Consider the following 23,947-nt stretch of genomic DNA (forward strand, 5'->3'; position numbering starts at 1 on the left):
CTGCTAGTGATGAGGAGCCCTGCACAGCAGAAGGAAAATAGGTTTGGTTGTGCTTGTGTGACAAGCTGAACTCTGGTTAGGAAAGGAGTTAAAAGCACAGACAGTTCTGCATGAGGCTCCTGTGGTTTACAATAAAAGCAAAGGTTTTTTCCTGTATGGTTTAGTACGCAGAGGCTAAATTAACCAACAGGAGTAAAAGTTTACAGCATTAATTGCTGTTTCACTGCCTTTATATTACCAGATATTTACTCTTTAAATAAAAGACTACTTTAAGAAGAAATATAACACAGCCTTAGGGATCCAGGTGCTTCTGATGTGTACTACTTTTTATCTTTGAAGAATTCATATACCACAGATCTTAGTTAACAAGAGTCTTTTTGCTGACTGCTGTTCTATAACTAAACCAAGTAATTTTTTGAAGAGAACAAAGCTTTTTTCTTCAACTAAATTACCTAAATATCATAATACAAAGGAAGAGAAAAAGCTATGGATTAAATACAAATTTTCCTCCTCTTTGCAAGAAGATCCAGGCTGTCTTGAGACAGAACAGCATCCCAAAAACATCCTGGAGAGGAAAGATTCAGCAGAGCACAGCCCATATGGGCAGCAGTTTTCTGACCCAGTAATTAATTGCCCTGGGTGACATTTCAAGTGTGAATCATCCTGAAGGCCCCAGATCCTTCTCCATGTTACTTGGACAAAATATTGTCTAAAAACTGTGCCTCTAAGTGGGAGAGAGAAATTGTTTTCACAAGACCTGGCCACACTGCAGTTTCTAACACTTTGGGCAGCTGAAAAAATACAGTTGGCCAAGCTCTGCCTGCCATAGCCAGGAAGGCCAGTGCCTGGGAGTTTGCTCTCAGGACTGCTCAGGAGACATCCTGAAGTGACTCTTTCAGGAATTAACAAAATAGAGCATTTTCTAACACAGAGAGGTTTTCCCATCATCAGGCTGCTCCCACCCACTGCATCCCTGCAGTCCACAGGGAAGTGCCACCTTCACCCCAGAGCAGGAGCACTAATTTGGATGCTGCCCATGCCTTGGAGCCACGACCTGGAGCCACTTTGCAACTCCCTGCTGTCTTTCTTAAGTTTTACAGATCCCTCTTGTCACCATGGTATCTGCTTTTTTTTTTTTCCCTAAACCACAAGCTTCCTTCTGCCTCAGTGCAAGCCAGCATCTGCTTACCCCAATCAGAAACTAAGATAAATACACAGCGCATTTTATTTTTTTTAAAGTTTAAGTCCCCAGCTGTTTATTTCCTGTAGGATGGAATTCTCCAGGTCTGGGCAAGGAGCCAAAATGGCTTCATTCCCCTGCTGTTCCTCAGTCTCAGCCTAATGCTGATGGCTGGCAGTGGGAGGTGATGGCTCTCCCAATGCCCTCCAAGTTGCCAGCTTGGGTCCCAAATCATTGCATGGAAGATGGAGCTGTCTGTCCAGCTTCTCCTCAGTTCATCCAAGTGCAAATTCTGAGGGGAACATTTCCCAGGTTGGCATTCTGGATTAACTTTGATCTTTCCACAGCACGCACAACAAACCCTAGACCTCCGCAGGTGAAGGGAGGCTCTCACAGGGACCTCCTGCTACATTTTAATGTGATGGAAGGGAATAGAAATTTGGAAGAAGTTTGCTCAGGCACAAAGGTTCCATGGACTGAGCTACCAGAACCAAGGGACTTTTTTATCTGCATTACAGGGTGGAATTAACCATCTGTGCTAAACCAACATACAAAGGAAAACAGTGTCATATTTTACAGGGCAGACATCTATGGCCAGGTTCTGCCTGGAGTTGATTTTTATGCAAATCCCAGAAACTCTGATGTTGGAGGAGAAATGCTGTCAGGCAATTTTTGCCTTCATATCCAGCTCTCATTCTGTGTTCCCACAGAGGAATATTCACCACGTCCTGGGACCTGGACCCTGTAGAAAGCTGGACTGTAGTTAAATTTCCCCAATTAATCCTGTAGTCAGGATGTTCCCCAGCCTGCCTCAGTTGTGGGAATTAAGCCCCTCCAGAAGATTATTTCATCTACCTGGAGGATAATTAGGATTTTTACTCATTAACATTTTTTCTGAAATTTATTAAAGTCAAATGGTGATAGCTAGTGGTGGTTATCTTTAGTACCTTCCAGGTCAGGATTTCCAGAGCTTTACTATGATTTTGCAATGAAATCTCAAAGTTCATCTTTCTCTGGAGGGAGGATTTTTTCCCACTAAAAGGATACCCAGGTGTGCAGAACAACAACTTCCATCAATTAATGTTCTATTCCAGTTGAAATCAAGAAGGACTTAAAACCTGGAAGGCCAAATCCTTCCCTTTGGGATTAAAAATTCTGACTGACAATCAGAAAAATCTTAAACACTAAATACCTGCATTTTTCATTCATCTCTCTTTTAATCAGGAAAAAGTAATTTGCTTGTTAAACAAAGGAAACTAAATCTGAGAACTATTTTTTTCACCCAAAATGTAAAATATTTATCTACTTTTAATGGGCTGAAATCTACTTTTTAGCAGTGTTTTTTTTTTTGCTGTCCACTAGTTTGTACAGGGCATGGCAAAACTGATTTTTTTTCTCTCTGTTTTGCTCCTGTTTTACATACATATTTTAAAAATTCAGATATTTGATTGTAATTAACCTAATTTTCTTTTTCTATACCAAAATATCCTAACCACTTAATCCTTGCCTGCTTTTCCTTTGAGTTCATTTATTTGTGATAATCTCATAAATCTGTTGGGAATATAAATCACTTGTGAGGGTCAGTGGGCATTTGGTAAATGAGTGCCCAGGTGCTAATGAACCTTCCACTCCCACATCCACTATTCTGGCTCCCTTCTGAGGGGAAATTAGAGTTTTAGTATGGAGCTGTGAATCCCAGGAGGCTGAAGGCTTTCCCTTTTCCGTGTAGGGGTTGTGGATATTCCCCTTCACTTGTGGCCTGTGCTCTTGGGAAGGCAAAAAATCTGGAGGAATATTTGATGCACTGGAGCTAAGGGAGGGGGGGGAATTTGTGTGTTGAGCTGAATTATTGAAATTGCACAAAATGTGTTGGGAATCTTGTATGGTCGATGTCCATCAAGGCTTTGTTTTTCTCAGGATGCCTGTTTGGAGCTCTCTTTGGAGAAGAAAGTTTGTTGCTATTTTTACAACCTTTTAAACTGCAATGCTATTGGAACAATGGGGCATCTCACCATTTTTCCTGGGGTTTTATTTGGTGGTGTTTCTGAAAGAAGGGTGAGCAAGAAGATGAGGAGCTTCCCCTGGAGAAGGGAAACTGCAGGACCCTGAGGAGCTGAAACTAAAACAAGCCCCAGTAGAAGAGCTGAGACTTGCAAGGGTTTTCTGTGTCCCACCACTGCTGCTCCTCCTTGAGGGTAAGTGGTAACACCATCTTTCCTAAATGTAGCTCTGGTTGGGTAAAGCTGAAATATGGGCTCTGGGCTCCATGGAACTCTCTGGGAATATCAACTCTTTTACGGAGCCAGGCTGGGAGCGATGGGGGAGCTCTGGAAAAGAAAACGTTTCAGAGAGAGCTTAGAGCCACTTCCAGTGCCTGAAGGGGCTCCAGGAGAGCTGGAGAGGGACAAGGACGAGGGCCCAGAGTGACAGGACAAGGGGGCATGGCTTCCCATGCTAGAGGGCAGAGTGAGATGGGATATTGGGAAGGAATTCCAGGCTGTGAGGGTGGGGAGGCCCTGGCACAGGTTTTCCAGAGAAGCTGTGGCTGCCCCTGGACCCCTGGAAGTGTCCAAGGCCAGGTTGGATGGGGCTTGGAGCAACCTGGGCTAGTGGAAGGTGTCCCTGCCCATGGCAGGGGTGGCACTGGATGAGCTTTAAGGTCCTTTCCCACCCAAACCTATTAACCTGTGACAGAATAAGCACCTCACTGTTGAGTCCCATCTCCTTTCTCTGGTTCATAGGGCAGATTCCTCTATGGACATTCCCCATCCATCATAAAACCTAATTTTGTCACAGTCCTGTCTCCTTTGCCAAACTGTGTGTGAGGAAGATAAAATTGGTTTTTAGATAATTTTAATAAATCCTTTGGTAAATCTTCCATTTGCAATGTTGTCCCTTCTGCAAAGACCAATGCCTTGTGCCCGCTGGTCTGTTTTGGGGGTTGGAAGAAGGTGTTTGAGGAGTAGAACACACTCAGAAGGCCCAGCTCCCTGAAATTCCCATCCAGCTCTGGTCAGCAGGGGCTTAAGGACAGCAGAGATGGTGGAAAATGGTTTGTGCAGGTCTGCAGGACAATTTGTTATCAGAATATTTTGTAGCTGTGACACTGCAGAAAGTCAAGGACAGCAGCTCCTCTGTGTTCCCCTATCCCTCCAAAACTGACTCAAAAAGCAAATGAAAACCTCATAAAAATTAAATCAACCTGCAGCATCAAGTTACTTTTCAGTGTCCCCGTGCCCTGTGATGTGCTGACAGACCATGTGGTGGCTCAGGGTTTTCCAGGGTTTCCTGTTCCTGCTGCCCACAATAGCTGCGAGTGGAATCCTTCCCAGAAGGGGAAGTGGGACGAGTGGCTTGGAGCTTTTTAGGGTAAACTGAAAAAAAAAAAAAAAGGTTTACTTCTAAAAAGGGCCAAAAAACAACAACAAAAAAGGTGATACCACTAAAACATCTCCTAGGTGTTCCCAAATATCTGTCCCAGAGATCAGCATAGAGCACTGAAGGCTTTCCCTGGGGTAAGCCAAGAGCTCCCTCAGGGATAGTCCACCATGGTACTTGTGGGGTCATGGTCAGGAGGTGGATGTTTCCCAGGGAAAAACATGCAGGAATGTCATGTTTTTATTGCAGGAGCCTGAATTTTGGTCACTGGTTTCACATCCCACAGTAACTCTGTTCTTCTCCCAGTCTTCCTCATTCCACCAGGAGCAAGGTGCCCATCAGCACAATTGTGGAGATCAAAATCCAGCCTGGAGACTGAAAAAGGTAGGAAAGAGCATTACATTAGGGAAAAAAATGAAAGCCTGTCCAAAAACATCGGATCAAATGGTGCTCACGTGAAAAAGTGGATCAATAATATCAGTAGCCATTACCAGAGGAACAGCACAAATTATGTTATCATAGAACTTCGGAAAAACGTTTTGTCTTTGGCTTTTGGCTTATTCATAGCTAATATATAATGAACTTGGTGGTCTTAGAGGTCTTTTCCAACCTTAATGATTTTATAAGCTAGCTTTCTTTGAAAAACAGAGCATATTTTTAAAATTATCCTCCCTATTGACCTTCCTCAAATTCTGTCCCAGCTCTTTTGGTTTTTCTGGTTCCATTATTAAATAACTATAGATTCTACACACAAAACCAGTTTCCAGGATGCTGTTGAACTCCCAATGCAAGGCTTTTTCCCCCTCCAAGGTGCAAATGTTTTCTTTTTGGCTTAAGGGAAGTGTAGGTGAGCATTAACTTTTTTGCCTTTTTTTTGAGAGAATAACAAATGATGAAATGGATCATTTGGGAATGGAGGGGAATGGGAGGTTGGCAGAACTCCTTTTCCATGTTGCCAAATAGAACAAGTCCTCAAACCCGTAACTTTAACGCTCAATATTTCAACAGAAAGAGGAAAATATGATGGCTTGGGATGTGAGCCCAGGCTCAGAGCTGCTTCCATTGCTCTTCCTCTGGCTAAATAATTTCTTAATTACTTTTTAATTGCTGTTAAGAGCACTGTTCTCCCTTCTTCAGAGTAATGAGTAATTTCTTGTTTGATGTTAGGAAGAAATTCCTCCCTGTGAGGGTGGTGTGGCCCTGGCACAGGTTTTTCAGAGAAGCTGTGGCTGCCCTGGAAGTGTCCAAGGGATGGAGCTTGGAGCAATCTGGGATAGTGGGAGGTTCCCATGGATAGGGGGTTGGAATGAGATGAGCTTTAAGGTCCCTTCCAGCCCAAACCGTTGTCTGATTCTATGAAATTCAAATGAACCCTGGTAAAGCAGAAAGAAGTCTCTCCTTGAGGGTATCACTGCATGCCTCCTGTCTTCCAAAATGTATCCTCCTCTTGCTTTACAAATGGGATGAGGAACAGGGAACTCACATGGTGCTGAGGCCCAGGATCTGTGTCCTGAGCTCCCACAGCTCAGAAGTGGGTCCCCAGCCTGTCACTGGCACTCGATTTTGGTGTCACTTAGGTGGCTGAAGGGAACAAATAGGCTGTCAATCTGTCTGGCAATAGCCCTGGGCCCCAGATTTTAATTACCAGTGTTCTTTGGGTTAAATTTTTGCCTCTTCAAACATCATCAACCTAAATGAAGCTTCACAATGGAGGAATTTGACCCAATACATTTTTTTTCTCCACTGTTTTATTAAAATCTGTTAAACACTGCTGCAACTACCTTTATTTTACCATTTTTCCAACTATTCTGAGCAACTCAGTTTTTGATGCTGTTTTCAAGATAGACAAAGAGAACTTTTCCTGTTAATCTTTTTTATAGGAAGCTTTAAGCAATTGTAGTCTTATTTGTCCCCATAGGTGCCCTCCATTCCTGCAGCTCTGTATTTAGCCCAACAAACTGGGTGATTTGCTTGTTTTTCCAAATGAAAACTGATTTCCTGTAATGTTTGTGTTGTGATCTTCATGTGGGCACTGCAGAAATCCAGGGAAGCCCCTTGTGTGATGGAGCTGTTTAGGGATGGGTTTTTTAATGGGACCTGTTCTGTCAGGTCTAACAGCAGTGAAGGTTATTTTTTTTTCCCTTGAAGAGAGGTTTATGAGGGACTGGGAACCAAAACACATCAAGAGTTGGGACTAAAATGTGAGTTGTACCATTGGTCTGAGGGCGCATGAGGCATTTCCTCAAGGAAGCATTCACAGGAGGAGCTCCTATTTGGTCACATGGCATCAAAAAGTGCCACTCTACAGTGAGATCTCCCAGCTGGAAATTGATGGGCCAGGGAGGGAAGCCAGCCTGAGGTGGAGCATTTGCTCCTCCCTTTGCAGCCTCCCCCATGAGCGCCGGTGTCTCCAGCAGCACTTCCAACCACTCACCCACCGCAGCAGGAGCAGCTGTGGCTTCCAGGGACATGGAGAGCCAGGGACACACAGCTGCAGCTGTCCTGGCTGGGTCCTGGCTCTCCTGCATCCTCCAAGCCTCCTTGGTGGGAGCCCTGCAGGAGCTGCTGCTGGAGGACACGATCCTGGAGAACATCAGCTGGGCTGCTGAGAAAGCCCAGGGCAATGACTCCTCGGAGCATACCTTCTTCTCTCTGGATTATCAGCACATCCAGGTCCCCTTTGAAATCACGCTCTGGATCATGCTGGCATCCTTGGCCAAAATAGGTGAGGCCTCCTGAGAGGGTGAGGAGGGACGGGGAATCTCTGTGGGGGTGGTGTGGGCAGGGGTGGCCTTTGCTCCACCTCCTCTATGGTTTGGAACCTGAGGTAATATGCCAAACCCTTGGAATTTCCACACTGTGTGCCAGAGACACTGCCCAGGTGAAAAACAAGTTGGATTTTAGGTTGGAAATTGTGGTTTTCTATGCCAGCTGGTGGATGGGGTCCGCCGCTTGGGACCCAGAGAGCCACAGCCACCCCAAAGGATGTCTCGCTAGAAACAGCTCCTTGGGGGGTCAGGGCGCTCCTCAGCTGGCAGAGGGGCTTCTCAGCATCGGGCAGAGCAGTGATTTTTCAGCTCAGTGATTTCAGCTTTCGGTGATTTCAGCTCAGTGCTCTTAGCTCATGCCCTTGTGAGTTTGCCCCTCTTTTAGCCCGCCGTGGTGAGAGAGAGAGAGGTCTCGTATGGAATTTCCGCAGGTGGTACTTTATTGAGAGGGTACCAGCGAAAGGGATCCAGGGACGAGGAACCTCTGCCGACCAGAGGAAACCCAGGGGTTTTTATGGGACACCAGGGTGGGAGGAAAAGGGTACAGAACTAATCAATTGTAACAGATCTACATAAAATCCCGAGGGGGCTTGTGGGTCTCCAGACAGGTCGCCGTGGCTAGGAGGTTTGTCTTTTTGTCCTAGGGGCTCAGGGTGAAGTTGCGAAATTCTTCCTTGACTCCTCAGCTTGGCTCCCTCCAGGGCAGAGCAGCTGGGGCTCCGCCCACCTCCACAGTTTTCCATCTAGAAATTCACACCTGGAATTGCTGTTGCTGTTAGGAGGGAAAATGCCGGTTTTCCAGGTGGAGGAATTTGATTTAACTGCAGGACACACCAAGGTGTGTGTCTATCTTGATTTCCTTGCCAGCCACGCTGTGCTGGCATCCACTGATATCTTCATCTTAAAATGAAGATTCCTTATTCTTCTGAAAGTGTCCTGTGTTGCCTCAAGTTTGCCTGCTTTTCTCTGTTTGCATTTTGTTCTCATGCAGCTTCAAGTGAACTATGTATTTTTTAGAAATTATCTATTGTTTACATACTTCTCCTCTGGGAGGAGAAAGATGATTGATGGTGATGTTCACAAACGAGGTTGAAGAGGTGGCTACCTGTGTAGCCAATCTCGGCCTGTTTGTAAAATTGTATATATATGGAGTCAGAAAAATAAAGTAGAGAGCTTTCATGCTTGACCTCCAGCTGCCTGCTTCATCCTTTTGTGTCCTTCACAGTGACAATTCAGCCCTCCTGGTTTCTGTGGGCTGGTATCTATTGAGTGTGGTTCTCTTACCCAAATGGAGTCAGCTGGTGCTGAGGATCACAACCATTTAATATTTCCCCAAAGACATCAAAATGCACCTACCCTGCAACATCGGCTGCAGTGTAAACAACTGTGCAGCTGATGAGAATGAAGATAAAAAGAAAATTAAAAAATGAAGTGAGCTCCCAGCTCAGCACAGAAGTATCTGGGAGATCTACTTTAAAACTAATGATGTTGCTTTGGATATAAACCATTCCTGCATCTTGCAGATTTTGTTTCCTCAGCTCGTTAATAGGAGCAATATTTGAGTGTTAATGAAAACAATTCCAGCTCTGGGAATAGGTAGGAAAAGCCTGTTTATAGGAGTGCAAGACAGAACAGTGAAATAAATATGCTGCATAATCATTGTGGAGCAGAAAACATTCAATCCTAATGGTGTCTCCTTCTATCAATCACAATCTGCTGTATCCATTATGGAACTCATTTGTTGTTGTTTTGAATAATGCATTTTTTTCTAAAGCAAAACAATGGCAAAGGCAGCTGATTCCTGCACTGTGCCCTTCTAATTGCCAAATTATAAATGCTTCTCTTATAGATCTGGAGTTCAAACAATTCATTCTGTTGTGGCCAGGGAATACTGTATTATAAGAAGCAGGTTTTGGCAGTTTGTTTCTTTGAAAAATAATTCGCCAAAAAAATCAATTCTACATAGTCCAAAAAAACCACCAAAACCTGAATACAGCTCAGTCTGTGAAACTGCTCTGCAAATGGGTTTTAGTTTGATTTTTTCCTTTCTTATTCTCTTTTTATTCCTGCCCCTTGCTTTGGTGGCAATGTCCATCTTGAGCCAGGAGAAGACAAGTTTACTCCCTTTCTGTGACCCTGCTGTGATCCCATGTCCTTTCTCCAATAATCATTCCCAAACCACAGTTCTGGAACTTACTTGCCCATAAATACTTGGATTTCTTAGTTTTTAACTGTAACTATATTCCCCATTATTTTTTTGAGGCAGACATAGAAACTGAAGAATTTTTTTTTTTTTTCAGTCTGTGTTCAGTCCCTGTTGCTCTTTCTGGCACAGCAGGTCAGACCTAAAAAGGATAAATCAAACCAAACCTGTATTTAGAATATTTTTATGTACTGGTGCATTTTCTTAGGAGATGAAAGATGTGAACTCAGACATTTGGTGAGAAAGGAACTTGAATCTTGGTCTCCTGCTGCTGAATAAGAGAGGATCCCGCTCCTCAGAAAAAGCATTGTGACTCCCGATTCTGACCTTTCCTATCCTCTGCTTTTGCCACAAATCCTCTCCTTAAAACCCAGTTTTAAATTCAAACAGACCCAAATGTTTGTGTCTTCAAAATAATGTGAAATGTTAGTGAAATTCTGGGGTTAAACAGGGTATTTTCAGTGCAAAGCAGTAATTGCCTGGCAGTTCTCTGAGCAGCTCTTAGTTGATAGTTCTGGGTGAGCCACCACCTCTCTCAACACCTTTGTTTGGGTCACTTACCTGTCCTGGTCACAGCAGGTTTGACCAGGTCACACCCATTCCAGGGACAAGCCAAACATCTGCTTCTCTGTTGGCTTTTCTGTGATCCAACATCATGATGTACCCTGTGGAAGTGTTTTTCGGTGCAATAAAAACATGGATAGCCTTACCAAACAGCACTGGAAGTCAGATCTTGGAAATTTAAAGCCCTTTTTCTATTCCTGCTGCAATATTTAGGACAAAAATGCTTTGGTCCAGATCAAAATATAAAAAATGGAACTTCAGCGCTTTGATTGCTCAATTGTTTTGACCTCCTAGGATTGTTGGCCTGAAAATGTATTGATTTGAAAAGCTGATGAATTATGCTAATGCCATGTTCCCTGGAACTTGAAGAACCAATTATCCATGAAAAATTGCCAGGCAACTGCAAGGTCAGAGTTTGGCAAAGTTAAAGAACTGGAAATGGTGTGTGGGGATGGGAAGAGCTGGGTGTTAGTTGGAGATGTTGCTTTGTGCTCTGATAAAATGCAACAGGTGATGAATTGTTCATCTGTTAAAATCCAGCTTTGGACAGTTTGGGCAACCTATAAAGTATTTTATTGTCCTAGCGGTCCTGATACTCTTGGCCTGATGTAGGAAGGTGTTGTGGTTTTGAAAACAAACCAAGTGAGAGGCTCTAAGTCAGAAATAAAATTTAATGGGAAGAAAAGGAAAATAAAATAGAATAAAATAAAATAAATACAAAAAGAAAAATCACTGACAGAGTCAGAATATAACCTGATCAGGGTGATGGAAACAGTCTAGACGAGGTGGTCTTCCTGAAACAGAAATCTTGTAGAAAGGTCTGGTAGCTCCAGTCCTCTGGGAATCCAGTGAGTGAGGGCAGGTTCTACTGTCGCAAATCCCAGCTTATATCCAGGTGAGAATGCTTGGCTCCTCCCCCATGGGCGGAGCATCTTACAATGGGATGATGAGTCATGGAAGAGGGCCTTGATGGCCCATTAAAGAGAGAGATAACTCCCAGAGGGAGTATCTCTGAGTCATGCAAAAGGCATTGATGGGCCATTAACTGAAGATGGTGATAGAATACATCCTAAACTACAACCCAGGACAGAAGGGAATCAGTCCTCAGTGAAATGTCTGCAAGCATTCAAGAATTGATGAAACCCACTTTTTTCATAACTGGTGTGTTGATTTTCTGTGTTTAAGGGGAAAAACATATTGTTTTTTTTCCATTGTTTATTTTTCACTTCCTCAGCATCATTTCCTGCGCCATGGGCATGAAGCGTTATGTGGAGGCCAACATCTCCCTCAAGTCCCACACCACAGTCAAGTACTTCATGAAGATGTGGAGCAGTGTGAGTTAAACCCTCATCTCCATCTTCCTCGGAGTTTCCACCATCAGGGAAAACCACAAGTGGAACTGGCCCTTCATTTGCTTTGCAGTTATTTTCTGTCTCATTTGGAGGGCACTTGGTAGGGGGAATTGTAGATCTTGATTTTTCATGTATGACATTGTTTATAGGAGTGAGGAACAAGATTCCATTAGATGAGAGGGTGCTCTGCCCCTCCATCATCCTTTCCTGCTTGCTCTGCAGTGTGATTATTCCAGATGGGAATGCAAGGACTAGACTGGGACATCCCAGCCAATGCTTCCTGCTCCTCCATCTTAATTCCAAATCTTGCATTTTGCTGTAGTTCCCTGATCTGTGCACTCTCTGATGCTGGATAGAATCTCTCATGAAATCTGTTTAATCAATGTCTCTTTTTTGACATGATCTTCCTTTACCCTCCTTCATTGCCACAATCTCCTCTTCCGTTTCAGTGGTTTTTAGTCCCTTGCTATTCTCCCAACAGCAGGGAATCTGTAGGTATATACATTGGGGTGAGAGATCCATGAAAATCCTCTGATCCCATATTATGAATTGTGGCAGTTTAAGGGATTTAATTCATAACAAGCTTGTGTACAGCAGCATCCTTCACTGGGAAACTGGAGGAACATTCCAGTAGCTGTCCTAAATAGACAAGATTTGGGACCTAAACTGCGAGGATGCTCCTACTCCTACTCCAGAATTTCAGATCAGGGTTGAGAGTGGCAGAATTGGGGAATGGCTAAGGTTGGCAGGGGCATGTGGAGATCATCTGGTCCAACACCCTGCCTGAGCAGGGTCAGGCAGGCAAGACTGTGTCCAGATGGCTTTTGGTTATCTCCGTGCATGGGGAGTCTACAGCATCCCTGGAAAATCTGTTAGGGTGTGTGACCAACCTCACAACAATGAAGAGATCAAGGCTTGGTGATAATGAGGAGCAAGGCAGGAAAATACTCTCCTTATAACTGATCTCTGCAGTTTCTTTAGCCACAATTACCATGAATACCCAAGTCCTGGTTCTAGAATTCCCTGGGATCCCATTTTCATGCATTGAAAATGACCAGAATAAATAGATGTGTTGTGTTTCCATTCTCCTCAGCTGCATATTGTGCTGATTCCGTGTTGGGAGAGGCTGGACCTCCATTCCTCTTACAGTTTTTGGCACCTCATGAGTGCAGAGTGCCTCAGTTATGGGTATTTTTATATATTAACAATATTTGTGAAAATAACAGCATGCATTTTTGGCAATGAATCCGAGAGCTTAAAAACATTCAACAGGATTTATGTTTACAAACCAGTGAGTCATGCAGTGAACTCTAATTTGACAGACACTTCAAGAAATTGTTTAAATAGGTTAAGCCATGATTAGCAAGGCAGAGCAGAATGGGGTTTATTAGCTGTTAGGACATGCCAAAGTTTGTTTTAATAACTGTGCACCATACTTGGAAATGTGCTCATTAGTCAGTTTTTTGTATATCCAAGTGTTTTATTACCATTAAGTGGTTTATCTTAAATTATTTGCTCAGATAAAAGGAGTTCTCAGTGAGTTTGATTTTTTTTTTTTTAGTTAAAAAATTCTTCATTGCATGATAGAAAAATGTAACAGTGCTGCAAAAGCACCCCAAAAATCCTCAATAAGCACAGCCCTTCTGAGAGCAGCTTAAATTATGCAGCACATTATTAGGGAAGGGCTCAGGCTGCAGCCACCATTTTCCAGTCAAAATCTCTCTGGAATTAAATAAGAACACACAAACCAGGGCTGGAAATTCTGAGTGGTCCTGAACAGGGTGTTCCTGTCCTGCAGAACCTTCCTGGGAAGCTGTCAGAGGGAGCTGGGAGGGTGAGAACTGGGAAGGGGCTGCACCAAGCCGGACTGGGAAACTCCTGCCTTGGAGATGGTGGTTGAGATCAGACTTTGGCCTACTCAGAGCCATCCAGCACCTCTGGATTAGTTAATAATTAATCAATAATTAATAATTAATTAATAATTGTATAGTAGAGAAAATTTCTTCATGGAAAGGGTTGCCAAACATTGGAATGGGATGCCCAGGGCAATGATGGAGACAACAGCCCTGGAAGTGTTCAGAAAACATATGGGTGTGGCACTTGGGGACATGGGTTAGTGGTAGCCTTGGCAGTGCTGGAGGAATGGTTGGATGTGATAATCTTGGAGGGGTTTTCCAATCTTTACAATTCCAGGATTCTAGGATTCTGGAGGTGCTTGAGGCACTGATCCAGAAAAGGGAAGTGGCCCCACATTTCCTCGCAGGAACTGGGGATTTTTAGGTGGGCAATGCAGGGGTTGGTGTGTAAACTGTACACCAGTCCTTCATAGAACACTCTCAGTGCTTTAAATATTAGAGAAATGATTCTTCTGAAATCTGGGGAATTCCTTTGGTATGAGGAAGATCATCTAAAAAGGAAAACAGAGTCCTTGCATGGCAGCACTGGGGCTCTGCTTGTATCCAAACCCTGGGGAGATTTCCTTCTGTTCTTTCCCAAGGTATCTGCAGGAGAAAATACATTCTGCTCAGAATGATTAATTGTATGTCATCTCTTGGAGCAAACTGGTCTTGAATTAGTTTAGGGAATGCTAATAATAATTTATGAGGAAGGATTAAATTAAGACAAAGGCCAGGATATCAGCTCAAGTAAATTTTGTTCCTTTAAATCATCGGCACTGCCTGAGCTGTAGAGTAGGGGTGGATGTGATCTGAGGGAGGCTTTGTTTTATTTATTTTTTAAGTTGCAAAGAACCTTGACACCCAAGTGCTTCCTATCTGCTGGTCTGGGCACCAGTTCTGCAGAGCTCCAGAGATGGGGAAGGTGTCACAAGGTTCAGTTAACTGAGTTCCCTATTCCCAAACATCCCTATCTTTTTGTTTTCTTCAAACTCCTCCAATGTACAGTCAAAGTTCAGCTATTTTTTGCTGGAGGTGTGTGGGAAGGTGTTTGATATGTACATAATAAATGTACTGGTTTTATTTCTTTTACAAACATCCTCCAGAAAAGCAACAGTGCTGTGGCTCCAGCTAATTCCTAACAAAAGTCAGTGACAGGTGGTGTCATCAGTTCTCAAAATGGCTATGAATCTTTGCGAAATAGGATGTTTATCACATCCATTGGTATTAAAATCACAGACTATTGATTTAAGGCCTGACTTTTTGTACCTTTCTGCATCTGTGCATTTGCAAATGGCTGTAAATCACAGCAATTGCTGTGTCACCTCAAGTGGCCTTCAATTTGTACAGCATAAATCTGAGGGAAAGAAATAACATTAACACAGGTGGAATATAGCTACTTATCCAAGCTACTGCTTGGAAACTTTGACAAATAGGAGGGCAATTTGTAGCTAAGTTGTTGCTTATGATTTGCCTCAAAAGCATTTGTAACCTCAGTAATTCAGTCATTTGTTATCACTAATTAGAATAAATCAATATTTCAGGACTGTAGCCAGACAATATTTGTAGCCCCTCAAATTAGAAATATGTTGGGGATTAAGTTTTATCTGGACAAAGCAAATTTCAACCTGTTGGATCAGACTGGAAGAAAAATTCTCCAATGGCCTATTGGGAATATACCTTTTGTGCCCTGGCTAGTTCCTTGTAGTTGGTGTTTACCAATTCTGTGATGTTTTACTGGAAAATGTAAGATCATGAGTTTTCTCCAATTGTTCTGTTTGATTGATGTGCCTCACTCTACCTTCCTGCTTTTCAGGGGTTCTTGTGCTGACTTTCTTTGTGAACAGATTTCATGTGAACACCATCACCAGTAAGGACCAGTTTATCATTGCCTATGGGGGGCTCTGAGGGGCCATTTGCTTCTCTTTGGTTTTCCTGCTGCCTGATTTCCGCAGGAAAAAGCTCTTCATTGCAGCAACAACTGTTGTCATCTTCCTCACCGTGTTCATACAGGTAAAACCGGTATTGGGCACAGATTCGGGATTAGCTCCCCTCCAGGGGTCTGATGGAGAAGGTTCCTCTCCCTCATGGCTGGGGCTGTAAATTCTGGGGCTCCAACACTGAGTTTTAAGAAATTGTGGCGCTCCAGGACTCGGGAGGAGCAGCAGCTCTCAGAATTGCTGTGACATCTAGTGGTAAAACCATTCCTGCAGCTTTCTGTGGGATGAGGGTCTTGGGTGTCTCCCTGCTCTTCTCTGACCACCAGCAAGTCTCTAAGGGCTTCTCTAAAATACAGCTTTTAGTTCGTCTGGTAAACACAGCCACATTTGAAGGAGGATGTGGTGGAAAAATTGGGGTTGTCTGGTGTTGAAGTGAGCAAGGCCGATGTCCACCTGTTGTTTATCCCAAAAAGAGTGGGGTCTCCACAGGACTGAAATGAGTGGGATGGGGAGGTTTGGGAAAGACTCATGTAGAAAAACTCCCTGCGAGCTCCTGGTCAAGGACATGAGGTCCGTGTGGAGCTGCTGACCAGGAGCCACCTTCCTTCTGCTCTCGGATGGAGGGAGCAGAGGAGTTTCTGGGCCTTTAGGAGATGGTGGCTGGTGATGGAAGCTGCCGAGTGGCCCCGTGGCTGAGCATCACCCTTAGAGAAAATTCCTTCTGCTTTTCCTGACTGAACCCCTAAGGTGGGTGCCGAGCACTTGGACGATGTGGAGGGTTGGGGTTGGTTTTGCTTCCCCACGTACACCTAAATCCTCATCCTGAGCTGGAAAAGTGGTGGAGGAGGGATCAGAGTGTGTTATGCCAATGGGATCGGAGCTGGGAGCCGCAGGGCAGTGGGGCTGGACACAGCCTCAGCCTGAAAGGAGAGAGCAGGGGCCAGGCCGGAGGGAGGGATGTGCTTAGGTGGAGCTTGACAAGTTTTAAGATGCAAATGTGGGTGAGAAATTGAAAAGCCCCGGTCCCCAGGCACGTCCGCTCACGCAGAGCCGCTCTTGAGCCTCACACAAAGGTTGTTCCAAGGCAGCAGCTCCAAGCTTCGGGAAATACTTCCCAGGGCTGGGAAAAGGGCTTTTGTGCAACCTGAAAGCTCAGCTGGTGATGTCATCCCCGTGCAAAAGGGTGAGAGTTAAACAGGGTCGCCGGGGAGACCCCCTGACCTTCAGCCATTCACGGGAACATTGTGTCTGCTGTACTGGGGCTCCAGGGACCTGCAGGGCCGGGGCCACCATGGGAACAGGGGGAGGAAAAAACCAGGAAAATTACTTAAAGCCTGAGGCAGAAAGATATTGCTGGAGCTCAGCACAGAAAAGGTGGGTAAATGTAACAGAATCTTCAAGAACCTGGGTTTGCAAATCAAGTTTTGTGGTGCTGCTGCCAGACACATGGATAGATGTGTTATTGAGGAGGGAATATTTTTCCCATCCCAGCATCTTTCATGGTCACTGTGTGTGGAAAGTGCAAGAGAGCTATTGGCTGTGAAACAATTTCTGTGCATAGTGGACATTTTTGTTCTTGTTTTATGCAAAACGTTTTATTTATATTCACAGTGATCTCAATATAGACTTGATGGGGAGTGTGTCTGTTAAAATAGGGGAGAAACCAAGGCAGAGGTGATTTGGGCCCTTTTAGGCTGGTTTGGGCCAGCAAAGCATCTTGTCAGAGCTCAAACCTTCCACATCCTATTGTTATGAGGGAGGCTAAGAATTAATTCATGCTTGTAATAATATTTTATATAAAGTGCTGAAAGTTAAATACAGTAAATATATGAAGCACCCCTTTTGTAAAATTCAGACTGCAAAACCTAAACTCAGGGAGAGACTTCATTTGCATTTGAAGGCACAGAGCAAAGTTCAGATCCAAGAGGGGAGACTTCATTTGCACTTGAAGGTGCAGGGCGAAGTAACATTTTTTTTGGAGCGAGACAAGGAGCGATCACCACTGTCTGACCAAACGCCCACGCCACCTGGACTCCATCACTGGGCCGGAGGGAAAGACAAAAGGACTTCAGTAAACCCAGGAATAACTATGCAATGCAAAAGATAACACTATATTGGACGGCTGAAGAGATTTACATCGCTGGGTCTAGCCTGAGGGCACAAAAACTGTATAAAAATCTAAGCTCCAGCAGCAATTTCTGGTGAACAAGGGGAGGACTGTTTTGCCAGATAGACCGCTGGTCCGACCTTGTTTCACCAGGTGCCGAGTCCCGGGCTTGGCATCATCAATAATTGTGTTTTTTTGGTGGTGGTCTTTTTATTTCTTTGTAACCAAATTGACTTTAATAAATTTCTTCATATAAAACAATTCGGCTATTTCGCTTATAACACTATGATTCCCTTGGAAATCCTGCTGGCTGGAAACCCTCATGCCACAGAGGAACGACCACCCTGTGAGCAGTTAGGCTCGGCCACCCTTGGTTCTATCAGTGCATTCCACAAGCCAGGAAAATCCTCTCTTTTGGCCTTCCTAACCCGGTTGCATAAGGCTCTTCCCACAACAAGCATGGTTAATCATATTGATGAGGTTGACTGAGCCGTTGTCAAGTCCTCAGTGCTTCCAAGCAGGCTGGATATATTCCACATAGACCAGGAAGTTCTCCAGGGAGCTCTCTGGGCTTGTCTGGAATGCCACCCCCCACCCCCACCCCCCCACCCCCCACCCCCTTGTTCTGTCTCTTGGTGTGGTTTTAAAATCAAATACTGTTGGAAGTTCACTCTTTCAATTTACTGTCCCCTGACCTCTGCCATGAAATTCTGCAAATGTAATAATTTCAAAGGGGGGGGGGGGGTTGTTTGATGCCTGCACTGTCCCACTGGATTTCTGGAGGTGGAAAATGTTGTGTGAGTGTCCTGGGTTGTAGTTTAGGATGTATTCTATCACCATCTTCAGTTAATGGCCCATCAAATGCCTTTTGCATGACTCAGAGATAACACCCTCTGGGAGTTATCTCTCTCTTTAATGGGCCATCAAGGCCCTCTTCCATGACTCATCATCCCATTGTGAGATGCTCCGCCCATGGGGAAGAGCCAAGCATTCTCACCTGGATATAAGCTGAGATTTGGGACAGTAGAAGCAGCTCTCACCCACTGGATTCCCAGAGGACCGGTGCTACCAGACCTTTCTACAAGATTTCTGTTTCAAGAAGACCACCTCGTCTGGACTGTTTCCATCACCCTGATCAGGTTGTATTCTGACTCTGTCAGTGGTTTTTCTTTTTGTCTTTATTTTATTTTATTCTATTTTATTTTCCTTTTCTTCTCATTAAATTTTATTTCTGACTTAGAGCCTCTTACTTGGTTTGTTTTCAAAACCACAACATATTTTTGGCGCCCAACGTGCGGCAGAGGCAATAAGAAAAGTCAGAAATTACAATTTTATTGAAGAAGACACCTGTCTGTTATGATGCCCAACATGCTTACATGTGTCTTATACCTATCTCTCTATATTTTTCCAAACGTGGGGCACTATCTGCCGGCCTTAATACTCCTGCATAGACCAGGATATGGTACTAAAATTGCTTTACTGGTCTATTATGTCCATTGCTTGATAAAATCTGAGGCAATGAACATTATTCAGAATATATACCCAGTTTTGTATTCTTGTTCTAGTCTAGGATGCTACGTCTGGAGCCTCAACAATCTCACCCAGCCCCTGTGGGGAGGAGTAAAGAATGATTTTTTCCAGCTTTTCAGGAAGGACACAGCAGTTTTTGAAAATATTGAGTACCCTCTGGATGCCAAGGACAGCATAATGTTCTTGTTAGTCCTGCTTTGTTTTCTCTGCACCATGCTTAGAATCAAAACACTGCATGGTGTGTTGGAGCATGTTCTTAAAGAAGTAGAAGAGGTAAAAAGAAGCAAAGCAATAACATCGACGACTACACAGACTCTCACAGAGGAAAAAGGAACCAAAAGTGCTGTCAGCATCTCCACACAAACCGTCACTGAACCGGAACAGCCTAAACCAGTAGCAGTTGCCACCACTCAGAAGAAGAAATCAAGGAGCAAATCAGTCCGCATAGCGACTGACGAGGATGGAGCAGGACCTTCGCACCCAGCTACAGAGACAGAGACAGAGATCATCACCCGCTCTCTATCTCTGGGTGAGCTGCGTGACCTGCGAAGGGAATTCACCCGTCAGACCAACGAGTCCATCCTCACCTGGCTGCTCCGCATCTGGGATGCTGCAGCCAATGACACCATTCTGGATGGAACTGAGGCCAGGCAACTGGGATCACTGTCCCGGGATGTGGTCATTGACCAGGGAATTGGAAAAACCCAAGAAACTCTCGGCCTCTGGCAGCGACTGCTAACAAGTGTGAAAGACAGATACCTTTGTAAAGAAGACCTCCTAGTGCACCAAGGAAAATGGAACACAATAGAACAAGGTATCCGATGCCTAAGGGAATTGGCTGTGCTGGAGATCATTTTTGCAGAAGATGAGAGATTTCCTAAGAGCCCAGATGATGTCCAGTGAACATCACGGATGTGGTTGAGATTTGCACAGCTTGGACCAGAGATGTACTCGCGTTACCTGGCAACACTGCAATGGAGAGAAGGTGAGGACAAGGTGGGTGTCCTGGCTAATAAACTAAGGATTTATGAGGACACTGTCACCGCCCCAGTTCGTGCCCATGTCTCATCTGTGGAAACAAGACTGGCTGAGCAAGTCAGGAACTTAATTGAAGAAGGCCATCAGAAACTGAAAAAGGAACTTAAGGAAGAAATTTACGATATTTCACCAGAGCCGACGAGAGTCTCTGCGATTAGGAGCAGGCGTCCCCCAGCCAGGGAGAGAGGATACACACCCCGAGGTAACCTTTGGTTTTTTCTTCAGGAGCATGGAGAAGATATGAAGAAGTGGGATGGAAAACCCACCTCCTTAGCAGCCCGGGTACGTGAACTGAAAAGAGAAATACCTACCACAAAAAGCTCATCTAGAATCAGTGTTGCTCCAGTCTCTCGTGCACAGAACTCCAGATGTTACAGGAATGATGATATGACTGATCCTCTTGAAGGAACCTCAGCAACTCATTTACAGGAAGAGAACAACGTATGCGATGACCAGGAATAGGGGGGCCCTGCCTCTAGCCAGGAAGAGGAAAGGGACAATCGGATCTACTGGACTGTGTGGATCCGATGGCCTGGCACATCTGACCCACAAAGATATACGGCATTGGTTGACACTGGGGCCCAATGTACCATGATGCCATCAAGGTATGTAGGAACAGAATCCATTTCTATTACAGGAGTAACAGGAGGGTCCCAGGAACTGACTGTATTAGAGGCCGAAGTGAGTTTAACTAGGAACGAGTGGCAGAAACACCCTATCGCAACTGGCCCAGAGGCCCCATGCATCCTCGGCATAGACTATCTCAGGAATGGATATTTCAAAGATCCAAAAGGATATCGTTGGGCTTTTGGGATAGCCGCAATAGTAAAAGAAGACATCAGACAGTTGAATACCTTGCCTGGTCTCTCAGATGACCCCTCTGCTGTGGGACTGCTGAAAGTAGAAGAACAACAAGTACCAATTGCCACAGCAACAGTACACCGTCGGCAATACCGCACAGACAGAGACTCTGTGATTCCCATACATGAGATGATCCGTAAACTGGAAAGCCAAGGGGTGGTCAGTAAGGCCCGTTCACCTTTCAACAGCCCGATTTGGCCGGTGCGTAAGTCCAGTGGAGAATGGAGACTGACGGTGGATTACCGTGGTCTGAATGAAGTCACGCCACCACTGAGCGCTGCTGTGCCAGACATGTTAGAGCTTCAGTACGAGCTGGAGTCCAAAGCAGCAAAGTGGTATGCAACCATTGATATCGCCAACGCCTTCTTCTCCATTCCTTTGGCAGCGGAGTGCAGACCTCAGTTTGCCTTCACCTGGAGGGGCGTGCAGTACACCTGGAACCGACTGCCCCAGGGGTGGAAACACAGCCCCACCATCTGCCATGGACTGATCCAATCTGCACTAGAAAAGGGTGAGGCTCCAGAGCATCTGCAGTACATTGACGACATCATCATATGGGGGAATACACCAGAGGAGGTCTTCAAGAAAGGAGAGGAAATTATCCAAATTCTGCTGAAAGCTGGTTTTGCCATTAAAAGAAGCAAGGTTAAGGGACCAGCTCAAGAAATCCAGTTCTTGGGGGTCAAATGGCAAGATGGTCGTCGCCAAATCCCCACAGAGATAATCAACAAGATCACAGCCATGTCCGCACCTACCAACAAAAAGGAAACACAAGCTTTCCTAGGTGCCATAGGCTTTTGGAGGATGCACATTCCTGAGTACAGTCAGATCGTGAGCCCTCTCTACTTGGTGACCCGCAAGAAGAATGATTTCCACTGGGGGCCTGAACAGCAACAAGCTTTTGTTCAGATCAAGCAAGAGATTGCTCATGCAGTAGCCCTGGGCCCAGTCAGGACGGGACCAGATGTGAGGAATGTGCTTTACTCCGCAGCTGGAAACAATGGTTTGTCTTGGAGCCTTTGGCAGAAGGTGCCTGGGGAGACTCGAGGCTGACCATTGGGATTCTGGAGCAGAAGTTACAGAGGCTCCGAGGCCAACTACACTCCGACAGAGAAGGAGATATTGGCTGCCTATGAAGGAGTTCAAGCCGCCTCAGAAGTGATTGGCACTGAAACACAGCTGCTTTTGGCACCCCGACTGCCAGTGCTGGGGTGGATGTTTAAGGGAAAGGTTCCTTCCACACATCATGCCACCGATACCACATGGAGCAAATGGATTGCCCTCATTACACAGCGCGCCCGCATTGGAACTGGGATTCTGGATGTTATAACGAATTGGCCGGAAGGTGAAATTTTTGGATTATCGTCTGAAGAAGAAGAAGTAGAAAAGCAAGTAACACGCGCTGATGAAGCCCCACCATATAATGAGCTACCGGAGACTGAAAGACAATATGCTCTGTTCACTGATGGCTCCTGCCGAATTGTAGGAGCTAACCGGAAATGGAAAGCTGCAGCATGGAGCCCCACACGACAAGTTGCACAAGCTACCGAGGGACAAGGTGGATGGAGTCAAGTTGCAGAGCTTAAAGCTGTCCAGCTGGCTTTGGAAATTGCTGAACGAGAAAAGTGGCCGAGGCTTTATCTCTACACTGACTCATGGATGGTAGCTAATGCTCTGTGGGGATGGCTGAATCGCTGGAAAAAGGCCAATTGGCAGCGCAGAGGAAAACTCATCTGGGCTGCTGACATTTGGCAAGACATCACCGCCCGAGTAGAGAAGCTGACCGTGAAGGTTCGACGTGTGGATGCGCATATACCCAAAAGCCGGGCTAATGAGGAGCATCGCAACAACGAGCAGGTAGACAAAGCTGCCAAGGTGAAAGTATCACAAGTGAATCTAGATTGGCAGCACAAGGGAGAATTATTCCTAGCTCGTTGGGCCCATGATGCCTCTGGTCATCAGGGAAGAGATGCAACATATCGATGGGCCCGTGACCGAGGGGTGGACCTCATTATGGACAGCATCTCACAGGTCATCCACAGCTGTGAAACCTGCGCTGCAATCAAACAGGCCAAGCGAATGAAGCCTCTGTAGTATGGTGGACGATGGCTGAAGTACAGGTACGGGGAAGCCTGGCAAACTGACTATATCACCCTTCCCCAAACACGCCAAGGAAAGCGGTACGTGCTGACCATGGTGGAAGTCACCACTGGATGGCTGGAAACCCATCCTGTGCCTCATGCCACTGCCCGGAACACCATCCTGGGCCTTGAAAAACAAATCCTGTGGAGACATGGCACCCCTGAGAGAATTGAGTCGGACAATGGGACCCATTTCAAGAACAACCTTATAAACACCTGGGCTAGAGAACATGGTATTGAATGGATATACCACATTCCTTATCATGCACCAGCTGCCGGGAAAGTTGAATGGTGCAACGGACTATTAAAGACTGCCCTGAAGGCACTTGGTGGGGGAACCTTCAAGAATTGAGAACTAAACTTAGCCAAAGCCACATGGATAGTTAACACCCGACGGTCTATCAATCGAGGTGGTCCTGCCCAGTCTGAACCCTTACACACAGTGGATGGAGACAAAGTACCTGTGGTACACATGAAGGGCATTTTAGGAAAGAGTGTTTGGATTAATCCCACTTCAGGCAAAGGCAGACCCGTCCATGGGATTGTCTTTGCTCAAGGACCTGGCTACACTTGGTGGGTAATGCAGAAAGATGGAGAAACTCGTTGTGTACCACAGGGAAACTTAATTTTAAGTGAAAGCAGTGTGTAAGGTTTCATTCTGTATGTATATATGCATTCATCTGTAAGAATGTATTGATTTAGGCATGTTGTAGATGGTAATAGAATAAGGGGTGGATTGTCCTGGGTTGTAGTTTAGGATGTATTCTATCACCATCTTCAGTTAATGGCCCATCAATGCCTTTTGCATGACTCAGAGATAACTCCCTCTGGGAGTTATCTCTCTCTTTAATGGGCCATTAAGGCCCTCTTCCATGACTCATCATCCCATTGTGAGATGCTCCGCCCATGGGGAAGAGCCAAGCATTCTCACCTGGATATAAGCTGGGATTTGGGACAGTAGAAGCAGCCCTCATCCACTGGATTCCCAGA

At 45.1% G+C, this 23,947-nt stretch overlaps 1 long non-coding RNA gene and 1 pseudogene across 1 annotated transcript in view; both read left to right on the forward strand.

The window, feature by feature from the left end:
* LOC136373472 (uncharacterized) overlaps nt 1–23,947 on the forward strand; it is a 427,927-nt gene that overhangs the window by 127,740 nt on the left and 276,240 nt on the right. The window lies entirely within an intron of this gene.
* Nucleotides 1–23,947, forward strand: part of LOC136373419 (sodium/hydrogen exchanger 2-like) — a 53,182-nt pseudogene that overhangs the window by 14,943 nt on the left and 14,292 nt on the right.

Source organism: Sylvia atricapilla, chromosome W (genome assembly GCF_009819655.1).
Source record: "Sylvia atricapilla isolate bSylAtr1 chromosome W, bSylAtr1.pri, whole genome shotgun sequence".
In the NCBI taxonomy this organism is placed as follows: Eukaryota; Metazoa; Chordata; class Aves; order Passeriformes; family Sylviidae; genus Sylvia; species Sylvia atricapilla.